The sequence below is a fragment of the Rhinolophus sinicus genome, linkage group LG13, assembly GCF_036562045.2.
Source record: "Rhinolophus sinicus isolate RSC01 linkage group LG13, ASM3656204v1, whole genome shotgun sequence".
Taxonomy (NCBI): Eukaryota; Metazoa; Chordata; class Mammalia; order Chiroptera; family Rhinolophidae; genus Rhinolophus; species Rhinolophus sinicus.
In genome coordinates this window covers 39,915,006-39,921,005 of record NC_133762.1, presented here as the reverse complement: position 1 = coordinate 39,921,005, position 6,000 = coordinate 39,915,006, and positions in this window count along the sequence as shown.

Below are 6,000 nucleotides of genomic sequence, written 5' to 3'. Positions count from 1 at the left end.
CCTGTTTCACAGCTATAGACCCTGCAGCGCAGCAAAAGGATGCCCTTTGACCAAAGTCCTACAATGGCAGGGTTGGGATGCTAGCCATTGTCCCTCTGACCTAAGCCTGTTCTTTGTCCCTCTTCCCTGGGGTCCCAGATTCTGTAGGGTCTGGCTCTTGTACCCGTGGGCCATGCTCTGCTAGGGAACCTGCTCCTCCAGGAGATGAGGGTATTAATTGGGTGGCCAGAAACCACCTCTCTGAGGGGCCAGTGCCCCAGTGAAGGAGGGTTTGCCAGACGAGCTGGTACCGCAGCTTCCTAGGAGATGAGAGGCTGGGCCTGGCAAGGCCTCCATGACTGACGCAGCTTCTGCCTGAGGTCGATTCCCTGCAGGAACCAGAGTTCAACTCCTGTCTGCTCTCTGGGCTATAGTTTCCCCCTCTGTGCACGAGGAGGTTGGACTCAGTGGTGGCTAAGGACCCTTTTAGCACTGACATTGGAGGAGTCTAGGATGCCTACGTTAGTCATCTACTGCTGAGTAAACAATGACCCCAAACTTGGTGACTGAAAACAGTCTTACAGTTTCTATAGCTCAGAAGCCCAAGCACAGCCTCGCTGGGTTCTCCGCTCGGGGTCTTACCACACTTAGATCAAGCTGTCGGCTGGGCTGTGTTCCTTGGAGGAGACTCAGTTGTTCGAGTAGTCAGCAAAGTTCAGTCCTTGTGGCTGCCAGTCTGAGGCGCACATTTCCCTGCTGGCTATTGGCGGAGGGTGGCTCTCAGCATCTAAAGGCCACCTCCGGTCTCTGTTTCCCTCACTTCCCAATCAGTGCTTCCCCTGTGGGCCCCACTTTCAGAGTAGATCAGAAGCTGGCACTCCTCACCCTCCACGGCCTCCATGCCCGTCCAGCTCTTTCCTCTGCCACCAGGACAGTTGCAGTAGCCTCCTCAATGGAGGCTTAATCCTCCCTTGCTGCTCTGCAGCCCACTCTCCCCTTGTCAGCGCAGGATAGGGGGTGGGGGGTAACATACAAATCTGCTCCTGTCCCACGTCTGCTCAGAACCCTCCCATGGATTCTCAGAGTAAAAGCCAGTGTCCCCATGAACTATGGGCCCTACCCTGTCCAGCCCTGCTCTGCACTGATCGCACCTCCTAGGCCTCTCCCCCTCACTTACCCCCTTCCCCCCACACGGGCCTCCATGCTGTTCGTCAGACACACCAGGCACAGCCCCAACCCATTCTCTGTCTAGAACACACTTTCTGGAAAACATCCACAAGGCTCCGCTCGCCTCCTTCTGGCCGCTGCTGAAATGTCACGTGGTCAGCGAAGCCTGCCCTGACCACCCTATTTAAAAGCAGGATCCCCACTTCTAATAAAGTTATGCGATATGTAGCACGTGGCCCAGCAATTCCACTCCTGGGCATTTACCCAAGAGGAATGAAAGTATATGTGCACACAAGGAGTTGTACACGAATGTTCATAGCAGCTTTATTTGTAACAGCCAAAAAGTGGAAACCACCCAGATATCCATCAATAGGCCGGATGAGACAAGAATGGGGCACCCATACCGTGCAGTACTACTCAGCAATAAAAAGGAACAAACTCACAACAACATGGATGAATCATAAGTGTACTATGCTGAGTAAAAGAAACCAGATTCCATTTGTATCAACTCCAGAAAAAACAAATCCAACTGACAGTGAAGGAAAACTGACCAGCCATTCCTAGATGGGAAGCAGGTAGGAGGCGGGAATTGACGCAAGGGAGCCTGAAGGAACTTTACAGGATGAGAGAGAAAGTCTATCACTTGTCTGGAGTGGTGGACACACAGAGGTATACGACTGTCAAAACTCACTGAACTGTATACCTCAAATAGGTCAATTTTATTGTATATCATTATACCTCAATAAAAAGGGAAAAGACCTAGAGCTCTCCCCCCTCCCTGCCCTGATTCATTTCTCTCCACAGCGTTTCCACTCGGGTAGGTATTGCTTGTCTTCCCACTTGAAAGTCAGCTCCACAAGAGCAGATTTTATTTGTTTTGTTTTCTGCTGTACCTTCATTGCCTATAAGAGCATTGGTACATAGTAAGTGCTTAATGGATGTTGGATAGATGGATGGATGGATGGATGGATGGGTTCAGTGTCTGAAGGCTCAGAGCTAGCTGATGGAGGTGGCTCTTTTGAAGCGTTCATACACCCACCTGGAGGTTGCAAGACAAACACCAGACCAGCAGAGCCTGTGAGACTGTGGGTAGTGTCATCATTCCATCCAGGGGCTGCATCATCACTCAGGCATCTGGACAACGCCATTCCTGGGGCTGTGTCGTGCCTACCACGGACCTTGGCAGATGGCCCAGCCCGGATCCTGACCCCCATTGGCTGGGGTTTCCTGTGGGTGCTGTGCGTGTGAAAACCAAAATGTTACTGTAGAGGGTGGAGCCACAAAACCAAGCTGGGCAAAACCCAGAATGTGGCTTGTGGTTGCCCCAGGGGTGGAGTGAGGTGGGGGAGGGGAGTGGGGGTGAGGTGGGTTAGAAGCCAACTGAGCCTGCAGACCCTGCAGGCCTGGTGTTTGTCTGTCTGTTTCAGGTTTCTTTGTGTCTACTTTATTTCACATTTATTTTTTTTCTACATAGATAATATATTCACATGGTTCATAACTCAAAAGGTACAGAAAGTTTCTCCATCACACCCCAGCTCCAGCCAGCCGGTTCCCCTACAGGCCGCCAATGTGTAGGGTTCCCTGTGTAACTCTCCAGGGAGATTTGATGCCAGACAAGAGAATATGGACACATATTCCAGTTTCCACAAACATAACACACCGTTCATACTATTCCTGGTTCGCTTTGATCGCTGAACCAGGTACCTTGCCATTCCACATCAAGCGCATGCAGGACTGTGTGGAATTCCATTGCATGACAAGTTGATTTAACCACTTCTCCGAGATGGACATTTACAACTATTTTCTGTTACAAACAATGGTGTAGTAAATAACATTATACCTTTGCATGGGGGTATTTTTACATTTAAACAGTTACTTGCCTGCACTGAAACAGTAAGAATAACACACAAAACATTTTGAGATCTTTATTCTCATGAGAACTCACAAGCTTTGGCCCCACTGAGCTCACGTTCATGGGGGATGACGATTGGCTGAGACAGGGCCCCTACTGCCCTTTGAGCCAGGCAAGCCCTCTCCATTCACAACTACCCCATTTTGCCAAGGGGAACACCTATGCCCAGACAGGGAGTGACACACTTGCCTGACACCTGGTCTCAAGGAGCCCAGAGGGGTGAGTGCTAGGGTCTCAGCCACCCCCAAACTCACCTTCCTTCCCACATCCTCCCTGGAGGTGTGACCGTGGGCACATGGCTTCACCTTTCTGAGACCCTCCCCTTCACAATGGCACCAACCCCCAGAAATGAACTCCCCTAGGAGCACTTTGCTCTGTGCAGGGCACACAGTAGGTGCTTGGGGCCTCATAGATGCTCATTAGTTGGTTTGTATATGTGATTCTTCCAACAGTTTAAATGCTTAAATACTGCGACTAATTAAATTTTTAAAACCTGGTCAATGCATAAGTTTAGTCTTGATAATGCCCAGTATTAAGGGATGATTTGTCCTATTGGCAGACGCTGAGGAAGGAGGACGATGGGTACCCAATAGTCCATCCAGTTAGGAAGTAGCAAAGGTGGGATTTGAACCCAGGAAGCCTGGTTCTGGGTGCTGCTAACTTCCACACCCTATCAGGGACCAGAGACCCATGGGGCTGGCAGTGAAGGGAGGGCATTGGTAGTGAGGCTTACCAGAGATTATGCCACCCTACTCCTACACACACACACACACACACACACACTGGCAGAGCAGGGCCTGGCCACACCTGGGTTGCGGTAGTAACTGCACTACGTTCTTGCTATGTAACCTCCAGTCAGGCAGCTGTCCTCTGTCAGCCTCAGTGTCCCCACTAGTAAAGCGGCTATCGTGCAGGGTGAAATTAGATATGGACTGAGAAAGAGCTTTGCAAGCTGTAAAGGCTGCAGGCATGGAGGGGATTAAGGGATTTGTACTACCAGTGGACACTAGGGAGGAGGGATAGGTGGGGAGGGAGGTTGGGGACATCCAACAGGCCTGGTTTGCCCTTAAGAACCTCCCAGGTCTGCGGAGCCCAGCTGTCAGGCAGCTTCGATCCCAGCCCAGCGCCAGGCTGGCAGGCTCCAGACAGAGCTCCCTGGCTCCAGCAGGATGTCACAGTGAGGGTAGAGGGCCTTCCCAGGGCCTGGCCTAAGCTATTTTCATCCCCGGAGGGTAAAGGAGAGGGCCTCAGCTGCCTTCCTCCCCGACAGAACTGTCCCCTCCATGGCCTGGAGTCTTCCTTTTTGAACCCAGAACCTACCTGAGACCACAGATGCCTCAGCATAGCTGGGGAAACCAAGGAACGGAAAGGCAAACAATTTATCTAGGTGACCCAGCTGGGACTTGAACCCAGACCTTCCAATTTCCAGGAGACAGTTCCTTTCAGCATGCCATTTGCTCCCTCATTCTCACTCATTCCTTCATCCAACAAATGTTATGGAACACCTACTGCCCCCAGGGGATGGGGATACAGCCTAGAGCAAAGGAAACGCCCTGCCTCCTGGAGCTGCATTCTGGTGAGAGACACAGGCAAGAAACAGATAATGTTGCCTCTGTTTACTGTAAGCCAGGGGGTGATCTGTATTTTTTCTAGCAAGAAAAATAAGCCAGGGTAGGAAACTAGCAACTGTTGGATGCTGATGGTTTAGCTGGGGAGGGCAGTGAGTGGGTGCGTCAGAGAAGACCTCTCTGAGGAGGTGACATGTGGGCAGAGACCTGAATGAAGTGAGAGAAGAAATAAATGAGTGGAAGGAGGAAGGAGATATCTGGGGCAGGCTAGATGCTGGCAATGGAAACAAGTGCAAAGGCACTAAGAATGTGTCTGGTGTGTTCCTGAAACATCAAGGAGGCAACATGGTTATAGCAGCATAGGTAAAGGTGAGGCGGGAGGAGTAACAGGTTTCCAAGTCATGAGGGTTTCATAGAGCAGTTAGCCCTTTGGGTTTTATTTCAGGTTATCTGGCAAGATAAACCGTCCACCTTGTGCAGAGGCTCCCATAACTTTCTACAGTCTGGATCTTTATGACCCAGGTCTGGCCCCGTTCATCTTCTCTCTGTTCCTAGAATCTGCGCCTCCCATCACCGGGCCTTTGCACATGCTGTTCCTTCAATCTGGCATCCTTTTCCACTCTATCCCCTCTTCTTCTGGTTAACTCCTACCTATCCCTTACATCTTAGCTCAAATATCTCAGGCTTCCAGACCTCCCTGGCCACGTCAGCAGCGCTTCCTTCCTCCCAGAACCTAATCTTAGGAACCGCCAAATTATTGGGACGATCATTTAATGTCTGTCTGCAACCTAGACTGAACTTTCCAAGGGCAGGTGTTTTGGTGACTTTTGTTCACTGCCGTATCCTCAGGCTGTGGCTAGTGCTTGGCACATAGTAGGCCCCAAGACATATGTTGCATTAATGAACAAATGAATAGCATGGGCACTTTATAAAGATTGCCTCATTTCATTCCATTTTATCCAGTTTACAAAATTCAGGGAGGTAAGGCAACTTGATTAATGTCAGACAGCAAGTGAGTGGTACCACCAGGATATTCAGGTTTTTCTGAGTCCAAAGCTGGGAATTTTCCCCAATAGTTTTCCTGGCACACATAGGCTGTGGTCAATTGGAAATTGGCTGCAATAACACTTCTCTGCCTGTACTCCCGCTCTTTTGAATTATGACTAAGAGATGGAGTCCATTTCTCCATCCCTTGAATCTGACTTGGCCACATCAGTTTGTCTGGGACATGAGTAATCATGACACAAGCAGAGGAGTTGAAGTTTGTCTTCTCTTGCTGAACATGGAACCTTGAGGTTACCATGCGAATGAGCCCAAGCTAGCCTCATGGAGGTGAACAGCGGAGGCACCCCAGTAAACAGCTTGCCAGGTGGC